The sequence below is a fragment of the Tupaia chinensis genome, unplaced genomic scaffold (assembly GCF_000334495.1).
Source record: "Tupaia chinensis unplaced genomic scaffold, TupChi_1.0 Scaffold143481_1, whole genome shotgun sequence".
NCBI lineage: Eukaryota > Metazoa > Chordata > Mammalia > Scandentia > Tupaiidae > Tupaia > Tupaia belangeri.
Genome location: NW_006203325.1, coordinates 84,371 through 105,463, shown reverse-complemented (window position 1 = coordinate 105,463; position 21,093 = coordinate 84,371). Strand labels below are relative to the sequence as shown.

General features: G+C 38.4%; 1 long non-coding RNA gene across 3 annotated transcripts in view; it reads left to right on the top strand.

Moving 5' to 3' along the window:
* Nucleotides 1-285: 285 nt before the first annotated feature.
* Nucleotides 286-21,093, top strand: part of LOC102492530 (uncharacterized) — a 46,884-nt gene continuing 26,076 nt past the window's right edge. Inside the window, exons 1-3 of one of the 3 annotated variants that reach the window (XR_001369455.2) lie at nucleotides 286-742; nucleotides 8,725-8,827; nucleotides 18,799-18,947. This is a non-coding gene — a long non-coding RNA (uncharacterized LOC102492530). Of the gene's footprint in view, nucleotides 787-923; nucleotides 1,002-5,136; nucleotides 5,563-8,724; nucleotides 8,828-18,798; nucleotides 18,948-21,093 lie in introns of those variants that run through there. The other 2 variants (XR_001369454.2, XR_001369456.2) reach the window with 2 other exon arrangements.

The window sequence follows — 21,093 nt, the reverse complement described above, 5'->3', positions numbered from 1 at the left end:
CGCTCCCGCCCCACCTGCGTCCTCTCCGGGTGGTGGCGAGGGCACCGCGCCCCCGCGCCTCAATTCCCCCAGTCCGCTCTGGTACAGGTGAACCTCCCGAGCCTGGCGCCCGGGGGTTGGGGACGAGGGGCGGAGACCCGCGAGGGAGGTGGCGCAGGTGCCGTCTACACCGGCGGAGGCTGAGCGGAGCTGCCCGCAGGTGAGGCGGCCCGGACGGAAGAGGAGCTTGGGCCGCCTGTCTAAAATCCTGGCCTGGGTCGCGCACTGTGGCCCCGCGGCCCCCGGCTCATTACCAGCTTCCGATCGGTTCGACGGCCGTCCCCGGTCTGAGCGTGCGGTCCTGGGCACACTTTCGGGACTGAGCGTCGAGTGGACTCCCCTGACTCTGCCTCCTGCCGCCGCGCGCACCAGCTGAATAGCAGAAGCGCCTGGGACCCCCACCGGCCCCGCCCCGCCCTGGTCCCGCGTAGCCCCGCCCCGTCCTGCTCGGCCCCGCCCTTCTATCGCGCTGGAGGGCCCCACCCTCGTCCCGGCACGTGATGACGTAGAACGTAACGACACCGTGTGGTAGCCATCTTCTTGAGGTCCGAAGGAGGGTTATTTTGTGGACTTGTTTTCGGCCCGGAAAAAGGTGTGACGATAAATGACGCGTCGGCGAACGCTTTGTAGCCACCCCGTGTCAAGCTGTGCCAAACAGCTTAACTTCAACCTGTGCCAAACAGCTTAACTTCAACCTGAGACAGTGAGTCACCTAACCTTTGGTTGAGAATTGCAGTGAGCTGGCAGGTAACCAGTGGGACTCTAAGTTTCCCTAGGGGCGAAGGCTTCAGAAGGCCACATTTGAGTTGAGGCTTGAAGGCTTATCATTTCTTAACCTTTTTTTTTTCTTTCTTTTTTTTTTTTTTTTTTTGTCTCTACGCTAGGCAATACAGTATTCTTTCCCCAGTCAGATTTCAGTAAGATGAGAAGGAAGAAAGCAAAGAAGAAAAAGAGCATTTAAGGTGTGATGTATTTGAGGATATTGTCTGGTATGATTGGTGGGAGGGGCTCAACTTGGAGAGAAAAATGAAGGAAAAGCTTGGGAACTCTGGGAGCAAATCATGGACTCTTCATAAAGAGCCTAGAATTTATGCTGTGAACCTTGGAAGCATTTTAAAGATAATTAGCAGAAAGCGACATTCTGGTCATTAGAAAAGTCACTCTGGAGGACCAGCAGATGGTGTAATGGCTACGTCACTGGACTCCTATGTTGTTGACTGGAGTTCCAGTCTGGACCTGGCAGCTTAAAATCCACGCCAGGCATGTGTGCATGCATGCCCAAAATCTGGAGAGGAGGATGGAGGAGGAGAATGAAGGAGAACGGCCATTTCCCTGAGGGGTGATTTCTCGATTTCTCTCTCTCTAGCGAGAACCCATGCCCTGTAAAACTCTCTAAAAGAAAAGAAAGAAAAATCTCTCTGGGAGGAAAGTGTAAACTGGATTATAGGAGAGCAAGACTATTTGCAGGGACAGTAGTTAGAAAATTGGTCAAATAATCCAGGTGAAAGTTCAAAGAGGCAGCAGTTGAGTTGAGAGGAAAGAGAAAATACAGAAAAGGTGAGAGAAAGCAACCAAAAATGGCTCCAAGATTTCTAACTTTCTGTACTATTAATCAGATAGTGAATAAAGAGTGATATGTTTGTACAGGGACAGAGGGCACTCAGAACAAGATGAAAGTGCCTGCATAGCACCTCACACCATAACCATTCCTACATTTAAAAATGCCTTCAAGCCATTTTCACCTGATGAGTTTGTTCCTTAAAGTTTAGTGCATCAAACTAAAAATAAATTTAACTCTTTTTTTTTTTATCTGAATCCTTCCTGTCATTGGCTACACCATTCTCCAGACCTTTCTTCAGATATACCAATGGGTATGTTAAGAATGCAATAATAGCATTACTTACAATCATGAAGACATGGAATCAACCTGAGCACCTAAGAACTAATGACTGGGTTGAAGAATTGTGGCACATATACATTATGGGATACTATTCAGATTAAGGAACAAGGAAACACTGTCATTTGACTCAAAGAGGTTGAATATGGAAGGCTTAATGCTAAGTAAAGTAAACCAGACTATAAGAGACAGACACTCTGTATCTCTACTCAATATATATTGCATGTCTTCACTCTATAGCAGGAATAAAAGATCCAAAGATATGATAGCAGGGAAGATAAGTGTAGGTACTAGAGTCTGCAAGGGAGGGGAGTGTATGGTAAAGGACTGGTAGGAGAGGCAAAGGAAAGAAACGCTTAACAGACCCAAATGTAAAATTCTCTATTGAAATCAATGTATACGGAATTACCCTTAATTTGATTGTCAAAACAATAAAGAAAAAAAATAAGATGGGGAAGATGCAATAATAGTGTTCTGGGCTAGTGGAGGTAGAAACGATGAATTTAGCTTCATATGCCATATGGTTGTGGTACCTTTGAGACATCTAAGAGAAGATAATAAGTAGCCCTAAGGATATGTAGGTTTCTTAAGAGAGCATAAAGGTGTAATGCAGGGTGCAAATAGATACTAAAAAAAGACTGGGACTGAGCCCTAAAGAACTGAACAATTCCAGTTTAGAACTCCATATCTAATGGCTAGAGAAAAAATGCTGGTCCTGCAGACACATTGGAAAGAGTTCCTAGGATGGTAATGGGAAAATAAGGGGGACTGTCCTGTCATGGAGAATAATATACAGAGATTCAAATAAGATGAGAACCAAATATGTGATTTCTGGCTTTTTAACTTAGAGTCATTGATGACTTCAGTGAATGTTATGTTGGGGGTAATGGTACTGCAAGTCATTTTGAGTACAGTATTGAGTTGAAGATGAAGAAATGGCATCACAAGCAGACAATACTTTTTAAAATGTTGGCTGAGAATGGGGGAGCCATCAAATGGTAGGTGGGGGAGTGAAGAGATAAAGGAGGGCTTTTTGGTTTGGGTTTACTTTTATTTTAAAGGGGTGATACTTTAATAGGTGGTGGATAGGAAGAGAGAGAAAGAGGTATGTATACATAAAAGCATAGAGGAAGAAAGATTCGCTGTGTAAGAAAGATACCCAACGAATGATAGATGTTAAAGATCGTTTGTTGTTGTTAAGGTTTTTGCCATAGTGTGCATGTGCTTACTGAAGAGACAGAGAGAGACAGTGAGAGGGAAAGTGAGAAATCACCCCATGGGGGGATGGTCACTCTGCAATTCCTTCTCCATTGTCCTCCTGGGGTTTTTGGGCATGCATGCCTATGTGTCTGGTATGAGTTTCAAGCCACCAGATTCAGGACTCAAACCACAATTTGTCTTGTGGGAGTCCAGCGCCTTAACCACTCTGCCACCTGCTGGCCCTAAAATCAAAAATAGTAAAAGCTGGAGAGAAAGAGTGACAAAGCATAACTGGAAGATTAGAGATATAGTAGATACATAAAAACAGAAATAGCTCTTATAGTGATCTTTGTTACTCCAAGTGGACCACAGCTTCTCATAGAATTTGTAAAATAGGAATAATCTCTGCATGTTCATACTGAGTCAGAATCCAGATTTAACAAAATCACCCAAGTAATTGAATGTACGTGAAGTTTGAGGAGCACTATGCTACAGTAGCTAGAGGAAAGGAGGATGATGGGGAAGGTGCAGTAAGCTAGTAAAAAAAAAATTTTAAGAGCCATTTTTGCTTTAGGGTATATGCGCTAGCCAGAGAGACAGAGAGAGACAGAAAGCAAGAAATCACACACACACCCCGCCAGGTACGATGGCCATGCAGCAATCCCTTCTTCATTCTCCTCTCAGGACTTTGGGCACATATGCACACGTCCAGGGCATGAGTTTTTAGCCAGTTAGGTCTGGGACTCAAACTGTGGTCAGCTACGTGGGAGTCCAGTGACATCACCATTACACCATCTGTTGGTCTCAGCTAGTGAATTTTGGAACAGAAAGAGGGAGGTGTGAGGGAGAAGGTATTCTAGCATGAGCTACAGAGGAACAGGTGTATTTTGTGATTGATGGCCTCTGTTTTAATTGTAGAAAAGCATACAGTCAAAGATCTGGGAAGTGGCAACAGGGAAGTAGGTGAACACCAACCCTATATTCAGGGTGTGTGATAAAAGATAATCATTAGGCACTGTTTGGGAGAGTTTGTGGGAAAGTGATAGCCTCAGGGAGTTCCCACTCTGTTTAAAGCAGAAGGTGAGCAAATTCCCAAAGAAGACAGTATGCTAAGGTAGGATTTACTGTGTATGGACTAGCAGTTCCAGGGACAGAGTCAAACATTTCTATCTAGCCTTCTTTCATCAACTCTGTATTCTGACCTCATAGCCATTCTGTCTAAAATGTGTAAAATAATAATTTCTTAACATAGAAACTTTACAGTGTTTAAATGCATGTGAAATGTAATTTGTTAAGTCTGTGCTTTTTAAGGTTGTTAGCTATTTGGTACAGTCGTTCTCCATTTTGTCCTACTTTCAAATCTTTATATTTTAGAGTTGTTTTCATTATCTAGAAATTATATCATGCTTTATTATTTTACATTGTCTAAGTAATAGACCTTTATATAGACAAGATTAAAATAGAATAGCAGTAGGATTTCCAGAATCCTTATTTATTTATTTATTTATTTTTGGAGAAGTTTTGCTATAGGGCACATACACTCGCCAGAAACAGAGAGAGACAGAAAGTGAGAATCACCCCCCAGAAGGATGGCCATGCCACAAGCCCTTCTCCATTCGCCTCACAGGATCTTGGGCACGCACGCACATGTGCCCAGGACTTGAACCGCGGTCGACTACATGGGAGTCCAGCGACATAGCCATTACGCCAACTGTTGGTCCCCAGAATTCATTTTCATAATGATACTATGAGCTTCCCTTAACATTTTTGCTTAATATATCCATAAAACCAGTCTTGGTAGTGTAATATCTTTTTTTTTTTTTTTTTTTTTTTTAAAGAAAAAGCTGCTATTTTTAAGAAACAATTGCTTTCTATTCCTCACATCACTAGTGGAGCACATGATTCTTAAAGTGTAGTTGTGGTCATCTGCGAAGATTTAACATTTTTCTCTGAGTAACCTTTATATAATAACATGATCTTTTTTTTCCCCCCCTATGAAGGGCCAGGTGATTGTGCAGGTATCCAGGTTGACTGAGACTGGGGTGGACTGCAGCATAAAGACCCTATTAGGAGTGTCTGTCTGTCTGTTTCTCTCTGTCTCTCATGGAAGAATAAACTGAAACTGAAAATAAAAAAAAGAAATCTCTGAACATTTAACTGCCTATCCAAACAATGCCATCTTTTTAATCAGTTGAGGTGTTATTTTCTAAAGTTTCAGATTCAACTGTATGTGTGTTCCTTTTTCTTTTAAATAGTATGGGAAAAAGAAGTCAGTCAGAGGAATGCTTTCATAAATAACAGCTGTTCTAGAATAAAGGAACATAATCAAAATGAATGTTAAATCTATTCCCTCATGGCACATGCATTCATTCATGTCACTGAGCAAGATATTTTAATTCCAACAATACAAGGGAACTTCAAAAGTTTGTGGGAAAATGAAAAAAAAAAAGTTTATAGGAAAATGGAATTAAATTCTGAGTGTATTTTGGGGCAATTTTTTTGGGAAATTCATACCTTTTTCATGATATGCATTTTCTATGAACTTTGTGAAGACCCCTTGTATACCAGACACTTTGAGATACAGTGGTGATAACAGACATATTTCTACCCTCTTAGAGCCTACTGGGAGAGAGAAAACGTAATCAAATAGTTACACGAAAAGAATTTGTGTTCACACTTGTGGTAAGTGCTGTGGAATATGAGTCTATTGTAGTAAGAGCTAGGGAGTGCTGAGAAAACGTTACAGGTAGATTTGACTTGGTTAGAGAGGTTACTCTGAAGACATTTGGGTTGAGTTCTGAGGTACAGCTAGGCATTTTGTAGGTGAAGTGGGGAGGGAAGGGCATTCCATGCAGATAGAATATTTATGACAGCTTTTACCTCCTCTTCAATCCTGTTTTTTTTTTAATTTATTTTATTTTTTATTTTTTTATCTCAGGCCCTCAGAATTGGTCATTTTACTCTGCTTTTATATCTTAGATCATACATTATAGGTACATCAAGTAGTTTAGGAAGTATAGCTCATGTTTCCCAAATGTGTGTCATGAGGTGCTCTTAGAGCCTTACAACAAACTCAGAGATACTATCATGGGGTACTTTAATCTTTCACGGTCAACACAGTGACATCAGTTAGATACCAGGCAGCCACTAGCTTGAGGTAGTTCAGAACTTCAACATTAAATTGTATCTCACTCCTTTTCTTTATTTTTTGGAGAGGTTTTTGCTATAGGGCGCGTGCGCTCGCCAGACAGACAGAGAGAGACATAGAGACAGAAAGCGAGAAATCACACCCCAGGGGGGATGGTCACACCGCAGTCCCTTCTCCTCCATTCTCCTCTTGGGATCTTGGGCACGCACGCACACGCGCCCGGCGTGAGTTTTAAGCCACCGGGTCAGGGACGCAAACCACAGTCGACTACTTAGGAATCCAGCGACATAGCCATTATGCTAACTGCTGGTTCCCTACCACTCCTTTTCTTGACATTGTTTCTTTGTGAGGCTGAGTTTTGGTAACCTGCTGCTATAAAACATGAAGACTGTGTGAAAATTATGTAGAACAAGAAAGGAGGGTAATTTCCAATCCAAATCCAAGATCTGAGACATTGGAAGGTGCTCAGCAGATATGCACATCCATTAAGAATAAATTTTTTTAATGTAAATGTGTCTGTATGATTAGTTTTTAAATAACTACTAACTTGTTAAAACAGACAGTATATAATAAGTTTGGACCTACCTACTTAATAAGTAGAACATTAGCTATAATATATTCATTAGCCTTTAATACCATGAAAAAAATTAGTGAGACACTAAGAATGCCATGAACAGAGAATGTTCAGGAACCTCTGGCATCTGAGACATATCTAAACTCTTTTACCAGGTGAGAAACCTCAGGCCCAGAGAGAGCAAGTGGCCTGCTCATCAGAGCCTAGAGTTTAGGTCTTACCATTTTTATTTCAGTTTCACATGTATAATTTGTCTTACTTCAAACTTTTCATTCATTTCATAAAAATAATCAGTTTACACATTGCATGCTTTGACATTTAACACTGAAGAATGGTCATGAATGTCCACGGTTTGTTTCTTAATGCTTAATGCCTTGTTTATGTGCTTGTGTGTTCTACGGTGATGTTCTAGTCAGAAGCCACAAACAAGTAATTAGTAGGTATTTAAGAATTTTGAAGATAACATTTTAGGCTAATGTTAATTTAATGCTGACAAGGAAATGATCATAATATATAAAAATAATTTGTTCTCAGTTAAAATTATTTTGTTTTTGCTTTGTTATAAGAAACATGCAGATTTTAACATGTAAAAGAAAATTCTTTATTAAAATCTTAACATATATTTACATTTTTGCTTTCTGGATAGTCTCATCAATATAAAATTTTATTCTGTGGAAGTTTGTAAAACTTTATGTTTTAGATGATAAGATTGATATCTGACTTACATGTTTAAGGACATTTGTGGGAGGGACAGGGAGGCAAAGCATTAGTGGCACAAAGAGGTGTGGTATTATCTGTTGAAGATATTTCATAGTTATCAACAGTACTAGGGAGAAATGTTCACCTGTGGAAATATCCATTTTGTAAGACAAATAATAATGTGATTGAATGTATGGAAGAAAATGAAACGAAAAATAAATAAATAAATAAATAATGTATGTATAAATAGTTTTAAATGAGGTAACTATATGAGACCTACATAACAATTTTTATTTTCTGCACTTTAAATCACAATATAGAAGAAGTAAATGATCAAATAAATTTATTTTAAAAATAGAAAATTGTAGTAACTTGATAAGACAAGCTTAAGGTAATATAAATTATTATGAAACTCTGATCTAAAATCTATAATTTAGATTTGCTTGGCTTTAAAAGACTGGCACATTCTTATGCATACTAAAATGCAAAAACATTTTATTTTTTTGAAAATGTTCAACTCGAATTTAAACAATCTGTGGACAGTTTCTCAACCTTGGTTGCATATTATAATCACCTGGGGGCTTTAGAAAGTACTGATGCCTGGGAGCTGTCAGGTGGCATGGTGGTTAAGGGTGCTGGACTCCCACATGGCTGACTGTGGTTTGAGTCCCAGACCTGGCAGCTTTCTTTCTTTCTTTCCCTCTCTCTCTGTCACTCTGTCCCTCTGTGCTCAAATTTAAATAAATAAATAAAGTTAAATAAAATAATTTTTTTTAAAAGTACTGATGCCTAGGCTTCATTCCAAAGTTAGTTTGTTGAATTTTTAGGAATGATAGCAGTATTCTGATTATGTAGGAGAAAATTCTTATTTTCAGAAAATTAACGGTATAATATTTAGGCTGGGATATATACATACACACAATGTGGAAGATTTGTGGGTATTTGTTATATTCTTTTAACTTTTCCATATGTTTAAAATTTTCACAAAAAGAAAAACAAGAGCAGAAACAAATCGCTATTTACTCTCAAGTTTAAAAATTCAGAGACAAGGTAATCATTTGATGCACAGTGATTACTTCAGTGGGAGGTCAGTACTGATACAGTAAACACCCAGATTTTACACAAGATAAAGCGTTATAGAACTTGTTCTAATTTTCCATATTACAGGAAATAGAAGATAAAGACTCAGATGAGGTTTCTGCACTTGAAGTTTCTGCACTTCTCCAGTTGAAGAACAACATTATCATCTCAAATCTCCACTTCACAGCATGTATGGGCTGTAGAATATATATGTAGTTAGTTGTGCTTTTCAAGAATGTAGCTGTATTGAGTTAGCTTGTGGCATGGTGGTTGAGGCAGCTAGATTCCACAAAGCCAAGTTGCAGACTTGAAAAACATGCTGGGCACATACATATCCAAAATCCTAAGAGGAGACAGAAATGGAGAAAGGATTGCAGGGTGACCATGCCCATGGGCGATGTGTTCTCACTCACTGTTTCTATCTTTCTAGCAAGTACACAAGCCTTATGTAAAACAAGTAAAAATGAAAACAACAACAAAACAACACAATTTAGTGGTTTATGAGCACCACTACTTATTCCTTTTTCAATATTCTCCAGTCAGCTATAAACACTGGAACACTGTTTTAGCTGACTTATGATTTTTAACTTGTTCTTTTTTTTTTTTTTTTAAAGTTATACCATAGGATGTGTGCTCTCACAGGAGAGACGGAGACAATGAGAGGGGAAGTGAGAAATCACCCTCTAGGAGGAATGGCCATACTGCAATTCCTTCTTTTCCATTCTCCTGGGATTTGGGGCACATGCACACATACATGCACTGTGTGGTTTTCAAGCTGCCTGGTGCAGGACTCAAACTGTGACTGTGAGGGTCCAGTGCAGTAACCTGCACCACTGCTAACCCCATTTTTAATCTGTTCTTATACATTAGAGATTTGTCCTTTACCTGCATATTTGAATATAATCACCGACTTTTAAAAGACTTTATAATGAATAGGTAGTCAGGATTTATATCTGTAAGGCTTAACTTTTAACGAAACAGCTTTTCCCCCCCTTACCTTTGGGAAAAAATGCTAACTTGTATTGCAAGTTTAATCTTTTCTTATTAATGATATACAAAACAGATGCTATACATAACATTCTGAGGACCCTCCTTAATCAAACTTTATACCACGCATTAGAAAAATCTGCCATTACCTGATTGGTAAGTTGATAATGGTAAAGGAGATCTGGTTACATAATTAATCAAGGGGATGTTGCCCAGGGTGGAGTGTCCTGTAAAACAGCAAGTTCTCCACCCTTCCCTTTTAAAGCAAGCTGTAAGAATTTCCCTTATAAAACTTTAAACTTTTGTTGAGTGGCTTTCCTGTCTGAATATTGGTGGAGTTCCCATTTGCCTTTACAATGTAAGGAATCCTAATGGAACCGGATTAGAAGGATTCAATTCACTCCCAGTTCTTGACAAATCTCTTACATTCTTTCAGTCCCCTGCTTTAGGTTAAATCCATTCTGATTATCTGAGTTTATAAATAAAGAATCATGTAAAGCAAATGTGATTCAGAGATAAAGCATGTAAACCAAATAATCATTTTGGAGTACACTGGTATTTTAAAAAATACCATGTAGGTTATTTTATTATGTGAACAATCCCTGTCGAAACTGTTCAGAATGCAGAGTTTTCTGATATGTAATTTATTTGTATTATATTTGCATTATTTTTTCCATTTTATTTACTTATTTAAATGTATTTTGTGAGTGGTTATATTTATACCAAAGTTTTGAATGACTGTTTGGCAAGTCATCAACACCCTAAGAAAAGTCAACGTGCACCTTGTTAGTAAGAACACCATCTAGTATGAATCCTGCTACAGTACAATGGCAGTCTTTGGAAAATTGTAGGAAAGACATAAAACGCAAGCTGCAACTTTTTCTAGATACTTTAATGTCTCAGACAAATGTTAATTTTAGTAAGAGCTGTGTTAACAGAATGTGAAAACAATAGAAGTTGGTATAGGTTGATTCAAGCCTCTAAAACCTATACCAACTTCTATTTGTTTTAATTATAGTATTTGTCTATTTTAGGTTATAAAAAGTTTGACATTCTGATATAATTTTCTCAAATATTTATAAACATGCCTTACATGAAATATTAATAAAGGAAATACGCTCACACACAGCAGATTATATTTTAAAAGTAAGTTTGTTCATTCTGTAGGTATTAGCCAATTATAAAGTAGGTTGTGGTTTTCATGCACACAAGCCCTCAGTCCTTCTAAAAGGAGTATCATTAGCAGTCAATCTAAAGATGACTTTTTTTTCAGTGATAACAAGAAATAGTACTTAACAGCTATAACTTAATAGTCCTATCCTCTTATTTTAATATCCTTTCAAAGAGATGAAGTAAATAACATTCATACTCAAATTGAAATAGAATACTTTTAAAACTGAGCATTCTATATGATTTTTTTCTATCTTAAGGGTCATGTCTCCAGATAGTTATTTGCTTAAATTTTACTGGGAAACAATACCGCTTAGTAAATGACTAGACAAATAATGCCTAATTTGGCAATAAAATAATAGGATTGACTTGTTTAGGCCCATAATTTCTGAATTCTATATCACTTAAAAAGTAGGTTGTAAATATGTATCATCACTGACTTATTACTTGATTTTTTATATTTTACACACAGCTTTCTAATATATAATCAAAAGTAAGAAGAAAATACAGAAGAAAAAGAATGTCAAATGTTATAAATTTTCAGCTACTATGACTAGGATCATCTACACTTCATTCTTTACCCAAAGAATAATGAAAAGTGGGCCAGCTTCTGTCTTTTTTTTTTGGAGAGGTTTTTGCTATAGGGCGCGTGCGCTCACCAGACAGACAGAGAGACAGAAAGCAAGAAATCACCCCCCGGGAGGATGGCCACGCCACAATCCCTTCTCCTCTGTTCTCCTCTTGGGATCTTGGGCACGCACGCACACGCGCCTGGCGTGAGTTTAAGCTGCCGGGTCTGGGACTTGAACCGCGGTCAACTATGTGGGAGTCCAGCAACATAGACATTACTCTAACTGCTGGTCCCGGGCCAGCCTCTGTCTTGATGGTTAAGGTTGCTAGATCCCACAGGGCCAACTATACAGTTCAAATCCCAGACCTGGCAGGTACATGCATGCCCAAATTCCTGAGAAGGAGATAGGATTGTGGTTTTACTACTATGTCCATGGTGGCGGGGGCCGGGGGGATGGGGAGTGATGGTGGTGCTTTCTCACTTTCCCTCTCTCTCTTTCTCTGGTGAGTACACTTGCCCTCCAGCACATTTTAAAAATAAAGTGAAGAATAAAGAATATTACTAAAGTCATTTGACATTGAATTATAACAGATGAACTTAAAGCAAGTTTTAACAAAAAAATACACACACACATATAAATTCATGATTATCATATGTTCTTTTAGCTTCTGTGGATTTGCAGCTTGTGCTCTTTATTATACTGTGGGATACTATAAATTGAGGGTAACTGGTATTTTAAAAGTAATACTATCTTGCCCACTTACCAAATAATAGCGCAGACTTTACCGTTCTTCAAAGAAAAAAATTAATGGTATGCTATTACAATTTAAAATTTTTCTAATCCAAATATATTTAAACATTAAATTGAACTTCAGATTTTAATTATCTATGTAAAAAGCTAGGAAAAAACCCCTCATATGATCTCTCTACTTCTCAAATGTGTATGCATGCATATTACATATCTGAAGCACACACACAAAAGGTCTTCAAAAAGCTTATGGAAAATGTTTATTATGAAAACTGATGAACAGATTTCAAAGGTTTTTGGCTCAAAATAAACTTGTACTTTAATTCATTTTCCACAGATTTTTGGAAATATGTATACATATACATTTGTACATATATATGTATATTTATATAATATACAATGTCATTCAGAAGCAAAAATGTTAGTCCTTTATGAAAGGTAGATTCCCATAACAAATAGAAATGTTCAGATTTTTCTCAGGATTAATTATTTTTTGTAGTAAATCCCAAAAATGTCATCCTAGGTTAATCATAGCCTTTGCTATTTTGTACAGTGAATATAAGAGCTTCTTTTTTTGTTTTTGAGAGACATTTTTGGTATAGGGCGTGTGCGCTTGCCAGACAGACAGAGAAAGACAGAGAGACAGAAAGCAAGAAATCACACCCCAGGGGGGATGGTCATGCCACAATCCCTTCTCCTCCATTCTCCTCTTGGGATCTTGGGCACGTATGCACACGCGCCTGGCGTGAGTTTTAAGCCACCAGGTCTGGGACTCAAACTGCGGTCGACTACGTGGGAGTCCAGCGACATAGCTATTACGCTAACTTCTGGTTCCCAAGAGCTTCTTTTGACTTACATATGTATCCAGATATTACAAACTTAACAGTCTATATCTCTCATTAATATGGTGAGAAAAACAATCCATGATTTTGATGTAATCTAACCTATTCAAGGCTCAGGTAATATCCTCTCCTTCATTTGATCGTTAACAACCACATCTACTGTTTCTTTATTGCTTTCTATATACACTTAATACAAAACTAGATTCACTTCCACTGACAAATTTCAATTTTTTTAAAAGAGACAAAATGAATCTATTATAATCAACTGAAGTGATGGTATCTGCCCTCCTTTTATGTAGTTACATTAAAATTATTGCCCCTTTAATTTCAAAACAGTATTGTTACTGAAGTCTAAAAGAAAGGTGTCTGATAATATATTTTTTATTATTGTATAGATTAGGAACTTTTGTTCTTAGATCTTTGAAAGTGCTTATAAAAATTTGTTCCAAAAATTACTTTAAAATGCATTTGAAATGAAAGTTATTATTTAATCAGTATAAATTAGATATTATAGATATATTAAATTTTGTTCTTGGTCAGCTCCATGGCCTGGTGGTTAAAGCAGCCAAATCCCTCATGGTGTACCCTGGGGTTCAAGTTCTGGGTACTTGAGAGACATGCTGGACGTGTGTGCCTATGTGCCCCACATCCTGACAGGATGTAGAGATGGAGAAGAGATTGCAGTGTGACCATCCCCATTGAGAGGGGGGTGTTTTCTCCTCCTTTCTCTCTGGGTCTCAGCAAGTACATGAGCCTCCTGGCAGATTTTTAAAAACGGATTTTTGTCCCATTTTATTCAAATAACTTATATGTATAGTTCATAATATTGAAGTACAAATATAGGAATATTTGCTTCAAAGAGCTTCTATTTGGGGCCAACAGGTAGTGTAGTGGTTAAGGTGCTGGACTCCCATATGGTTGACTGCAGTTCTAGTCCCAGACCTAGCAGTTTGAAACTCACGCTGGGTGTGTGTACATACATGTCCAAAATCCTGAGAGGAGAATGGAGGAGAAGGGATTGTGATGTGGCCATCACCCTGAGAGTGATTTCTCATTTTTTGTCTCTCTAGTGAGTGCACACGCCCTATAGCAAAAATCTCTCTAAAAGAAAAGCTTTTATTTCATTTTTATGATTAAAATTCAAGAAATCCCAAATATGTCCTTTTTATGTATTTGTGTATATGGTCAGCAGAAAGCACACCAAAAAAATAAGGTATAAATATTGTGGTATTGGTAGGTTTTACCCGGTAGAAAGCAAGCCACTAATGCAGTCTGTAATAAAGTCCTTTCCCCCATTTTAATAAGGAGGTTTGTGTTGTTCTGACATTAAATGGATTAAGCAGAAGCCTGCTGAGAAAAATACTCAAAGGTATTAAACCCTAGCAGTGTTGGTTTAACTGTAAGTACTGTAAAATAAGATTAAGTCTGAGTTTGGAAGAAGAACTAGGTTTGACATAAGACTAAAAGGTAACAATATTCACAGATGCCTGAATTAATGCTTCAGTGAAAAATATAATTAGCACAAGATTTGAAAATATGTCTCCTTTGGCAAATGTCTTCAGAGAATAATCAGTGTTGTAGACTGATGTAGTGGAAAGAGCACTGGGCAAGTAGCCAAATCTTTGAATTCGAGTTTGTTGCTCTAGCACTAACAAGTTCTGTGACCTTGGATAAGAAATTTCTCAAATCTTTGATTCTCAGTATGGTACAGATGGCCAATTGGCAACTATCCGCACTTCTTTAAAGTGTGTATTTCTATACTGCAAAGACAGGAAGACTAAAAACTGCATTTCCCAGATTCCTGTGCCATTAAAGTTCCAAATTTAAATTAGGTTCAGCCAATTAGATGCATTTGCTGAGATTTGGAGGGAAAAGTCAAGTGGAGGTCATCTTCCTGCTGCTCCCATTGTTTTCTGATAAGTGACCTTGTGGAAACAGTTCTGTGATAGGGCCCTGCATCCAAGTTCTGGGTTCCTGGGTTTCAGAAGCTGTTGGGTGGCAGTAGAGGTGGCTCCACTATATGAAATTGTAACTACAATGCTGCACTTTTAAACTGAATAATTTTGTAGTGATTTCTGAATCCTCACTTTTCTGATGGAAGAAGCAGCAGTAGTTCCACTGACAGGTTAGTTTTATAATGGTCTAGAAACGTTCTTGGATGCCTAGCCTAGATCCCGACCCCTAGTCTTTCCAATTATTTTGTAAGCTTTTTATTCCCTGTGTTACATCTCTCATCTGTGTCTACTTAAAATACCTGGCACTTGGTTCTCTTGGGCAAATAATGTAGAAGAAACCATTGCATCTTCAATAGGTATTAGATATTATAAATCTCTAGTTCCTCAAAAATATCCTTGGGTTTGAGTGCTATTCTCATAAGTGAAATGAATGGATTTCCCTTAAATTTTGTTTTTTACCATTATTATTACTTTTTGTGATTTTAATAATTAGAAATATAATGGCTAATTTTTTTTTTTTTGAGAGAGGTTTTTGCTATAGGGTGTATGCGCTCACCAGAAAGACAGAGAGAGACAGAGAAACAGAAAATGAGAAATCACCCCCCAGGGGGGATGGCCATGCTGCAATCCCTTCTCCTTCATTCTCCTCTCAGGATCTTGGGCATGCACGCATATGTGCCCTGCGTGAGTTTAAGCCACTGGGTCCGGGACTCGAATCATGGTTGACTACATGGGAGTCCAGTGACATAGCCATTACGCCAACTATTGGTCCCATAGGGAAATGTTTTTAAAAAGGTTTTTACCATAGGGTTTGTATACTCACTTGAGAGAGAGAAACAGTGAGAGGAAAAGTGATAAATCACCCCTAGAGGAGATGGCCACACTGCAATCTTTTCTCCATTGTCCTGGTATTTGGGACATGTACCTGGCATGATTTTCAAGCCACCAAGTTCAGGACTCAAACCACAGTCAGTCAGGTGGTAGTCTACACCTTGACCACTGCACCACCTACTGGCCCCCAGAGGGAATTTTAAGAAGGGCGAAAGAGTGAGTCTTATGCAACAACACTCAAGTATACAGAGGATGGCTGCAACTGGGTCTAACAGTTGGGAGAAGCAATAGGTGGGGAACAACAGGTCACTCAAAAACTTATCTCTTACCTTGTAGGGATTTTGAGTTCCAAGAAAAAAACATTTGTTCAAATACCTATTACCTTCTCATCTATCATGAAACTTAATTGGTTTTGTCAAATCTTAAGGATAGCAGTAATTTAGAGAAAAAGGAAGTTGTGTGTTATATATTTAGCTTAAGTCATAGATGTTATAATTAATTAAGTCCTAGTGAAAATAGAGTCATTTCTGTTCAGCATTATCATTTATTAGAAACCTGCCAAAATAGACAATGACCATTAGTTTGGAAAGGAAAAATCAAACTGTGAACTGTTTTATAGTTGCCATTAATTAATGTTTCTTTCTTTTATTAAAAAAATTATTATTTATTGGATCATCAGAAAAGTCATGACATATTTTCTGTTTTTACCACATAAAAATGAATCATGACTTTTCCGACAACCCAATATTTGGGGCCAACAGGTGGCATGGTGGTTAAGGCACTAGACTCAAACATGGCTGACCTCAGTTGGAGTCCCAGACTGGCTGATTTGAAACTTACGCCAGGTACGTGTGTGTGCATGCTCAAAATCCTGAGAGGAGAATACATGAGATGGGATTGTGGCATGGACACTCCCCAGGGGTGATTTTTCACTTTTCCTCTCTCTGTATTCATTTCTCTCATTCTGGTGAGTGCATGTGTCCTATGGCAAACACCTAAAAAAAAAAAAAAAAAACTATTTTTTTTTATTAATATTATTGTTTTCTAATTTCCTATAGGGCATGTGCACTCACTGGAGAGAGACACAGAATGATAGCGTGCATGCTCAAAATCCTGAGAGGAGAATACATGAGATGGGATTGTGGCATGGACACTCCCCAGGGGTGATTTTTCACTTTTCCTCTCTCTGTATTCATTTCTCTCATCTTAACTACCACACCACCTGCTGGCCCCAATAGAGGTGTTGTTAATGTTTCTTAAGACATAGCCTCAGGACTAGCAGTTGGTGTAATGGCTATGTCGCTGGACTCCCATGTACTGAAATGTCACTGCACTCCCATGTAGTCGACTGCGGTTCGAATCCCAGGCCCGGTGGCTTAAACTCATGCTGGGTGTGTGTGCGTGTATGCCCAAGATCCCGAGAAGAGAATGGAGGAGAAGGGATTATGGCATGACTATTCTTCCCCCTGGGGGGTGATTTCTCACTTTCTGTCTCTCTCTTTCTTTTTGGCCAGTGCACGTACCCTATAGCAAAAACCTCTCCATTTTTCCTCTTTTCTTTCATCTTTCTCTCCCTTTTTTTCTTGTTCCTCCCTTCTGTCTTCCTTTTCCCAGTGTTGTGGACTGCCTGTCATAGACTAAATCAAAGTTAAACTTGGAAACTTAGAAGAAATAAATTGTTTTAAGAAATAGATGTGCTTTTATTTTTCCCCTACTTTTTAATCAGTTAAAACTTTGTGAACCATTTCACGATTGTAGTCATCTCTGAATTTTAGTCTTTGGCATTCTCTTCCAATATATTGCCCAGTAAATTATATAACATTTATTGGGTGTCTTCATCCTTAAACTTTAATGAATTTATAAGATGTTCTTTTAAATGATATTTTTTTTGAGAGATTTTTTTGCTATAGGGCGCATGTGCTTGCCAGACAGACAGAGAGAGACAGAGAGACAGAAAGCGAGAAATCACCCCCAAAGGGGATGGCCATGCTGCAATCCCTTCTCCTCCATTCTCTTCTCGGGATCTTGGGCATGCACGTACACGCGCCCGGGGACTCTCATGTAGTTGACCGCGGTTCGCATCCTGGACCTGGTGGCTTAAACTCACGCCGGGTGCGTGTGCGTGTGTGCCCAAGATTTCAAGAGGAGAATGGAGGAGAAGGGATTGCAGCGTGGCCATCCCCCCTGGTGTGTGATTTCTTGCTTTCTGTCTCTCTCTCTGTCTGGTGAGCGCACGTGCCCTATAGCGAAAACCTCTCAAAAAAAAAAAAAAAATCTCGAAACTTAAGGACCCAGCAGGTGGCACATCCATAGAGCACAACAGTGGGGCACAGTGCTCTGTGGGGCAGACTACATGGGAAGGTTTCAGGTTCTGATCCTCAGAACTCCCTGAGTAAGCTGCCTGTGTATACTCATGATTTAGGACTGGCTGGTTCTGGGGTTAGGTAGCAGTGTTAAGACCCTCCTGGGTATGCTGTCTCTCTGTCTCTCTTACTCATGGAAAAGAGAAGTGGAGAAAGAAGGAAGGAGAAGAGAAAAATGAAGGAAGGGATAATAGGAAGGGAAGGAGGATGGGAGAGAAAGAAATCTTATAACATAGAGAACAGGATTTCCTAAAACTGTCATACCTAAGTTATCTATTTTTTGTATGGAGTCAAATTGTCATCAAAGCCAAATTAGTATTTTATTCTCATGGGCACAAGATCACACTAAACATTTAGTGCAGCATGCACATCTTTCAGGAACACGTGTAAACAATTAGTTAAATATATAAACAATTAGTTAAATATGTTTCTTATAAAGTTACATTTACAATGTGCTGAGCTACTGTTTAAAATTAAAACGCTCACTACTACATATTGTACCTATGAAAAGATATAGAAAGGCATAATTTAGCCCTGATAATTTTAAGCGTTTTACTCAATGATGACATGAAACTGTCATCATTGTATTGACATTTTTTATGTGCTATGTCATTTAGTAACAACATATTAGTCATAATGGCAGTTTGGCAATTAGTTTACTAACTCATTGGCTGAAGTATCCTGTCCTTCCTAGGTATTTGTGTAGTAATACAAGAAGCACAAACAACTCGGTGTACCACATTAGCACAAGTTGTGCTAGTAAGGAAAATGTGGATAAAGAGATCCATTGTCTTCCTTTTGATTCATTAATCCTCTAAGAAGTATCCTGATTTCAAAGCTAAGGTATGAAAACATTAGCATTTATAAAGTAAATATACTTTAAATGTATGTAAAACATATATTTTTATATAAACTGTAATTATTTTAGATTCTCAAAAATCAATAAATGACATTTTTCCCATTCAATTTTCTTTAACAATAGAAACTAGAGTTCATCCAATATAGGTCCTATGCATCTTACATACTTTGTTCCATTTAGCCTTCCAATAACCCTATGAAACAGATACTTTAAAAAATTGAAATAAAGTCTATGTGCTATAAAATGTAACACTTTAAAGTGTGTAATTCAGTGGTTTTAGTATATTCAAAAGGTTATAAAATCACTGACACTGTCTAATCCCAGAACCTTATCACTTAACCTAAAATAAATGAGTAAGTGAAAACCGTACTCATTTCACCGTTGTCAGCTCTTGGAAACTGCTAATATACTGCCTGCCTATGGATTTTTCCATTCTGGAAATTCATATAAATTTACACACTCTATGCTCTTTTGTGGTTATCTACTTTCATTTCTCATAATAGTTTCGAAGTTCATATGTGTCATAGCATCTATCACCACTTCATTCCTTCGTGGAGTTGAATAACATTGTGTGGCTTTACCACATTCATCAGTGATGCACAACTGGGGCCCTTCTATTTTTGGCTATTTAGAAATATGTTGCTATGAACATTGTGTATAATTTTTATGTGAATATAAATTTTCATTTCTCTTAAGTGGACAGCTAGAAGGGAAATTGCTGGATTGCATGGTTACTTTGTGTTTAACGTTTTGGGGAACTGACAAACTGTTTTTTAACTGGCATTTTCATCTCTACCAGCAATAAATATGTGTTCCAATTTTCCCATATCCTTGCTAACATTTGCTATTTGCTGTTCTTCATTATAGCCGTCACTGGTATAAAGTGATCTTTCCTTATGGTTTTCATTTTTATTTTCTTAATGACTAATCATGTGAGCATCTTTTCATGTGTTTTCTGGCCATTTTAATATCTTCTTTGGAGAAGTTATCAATGTTTTGGGGGGCACATATAGCCTTTTTAAAACTTATTAAAACTGCACTTTTTCCCAAGGAAAGATGTGCATATAGAGAATTTTACATGTAATTATAGGGGCTATGGACGCCATAAACTCATTCTAAGAATCTTTGACTTAAATAATAAAGAATTGGGGGAACCAGCAGTTAGCATAATGGCTATGTCACTGTATTCCCACGTAGTCGACCGCAGACCTTGTCCCGGACCCGGTGGCTTAGAACTCACGCCGAGTGTGTGTGCCGGGTGCGTGTGCATGTGTGCCCAAGATCCCGGGGAAGAGAATGGAGGAGAAGGGATTGCGGCATGACCATCCCCCCGGGGGGTGATTTCTCGCTTTCTGTCTCTATGTCTCTCTCTGACTGGCAAGCACACGTGCCCTATAGTGAAAACCTCTAAAAAAAAAAAAAAAAAGAATTGGGACAAGCAATTAGCATAATGGCTGTGTTGCTGGACTCCCATGTAGTCGGGGTGCGGTGGCGTCCAAATCTGGTGACTTAAAACTCATGCCAGGCACGTGTGCGTGCACGCTCAAGATCTGAAGAGGAGAATGGAGGAGAAGGGATTACGGCATGCCCCGGCGGGGGGGCGGTGATTTCTCCCTTTCTGTCTCTCTGTCACTGTCTGTTGGTGGGCGAACGCGCCCTATAGCAAAATCCTTTTCAAAAAAAAAAAGAAATAATAAAGAATTTAAAAAGATGATACTGAAGGTAAGAAAAAAACATCCATATTGGAATACATGTAAGTGTGCATGCACATGCACACACACACACACACACACTCATTCTTACATTATATCTGAGGTGAATATTTAAGAACCTGGGATCATTCCTGGTGATGTGAAATAGGAAACAAAGGACAATAATTGTTCAGAGTTCTAAGAACTACCCTTAGTTATTCATATAGCCAAATTCAAACCAAGTATCTGGCAGCCTTAAGTAGATCAAGGAAAACCTCTATCAGTGTTGACAATTTTATGGTCGGTAATCTCATGGATTTCCTGCAAGTACACTGTTTAATACTGAGAATAAACATCAGGCAAAGCACATTGAATCCACGTTGTTCTTCAGATATAAGTCTCTCATTATCACAATACCAATTCTGTAAGATACTCAAAG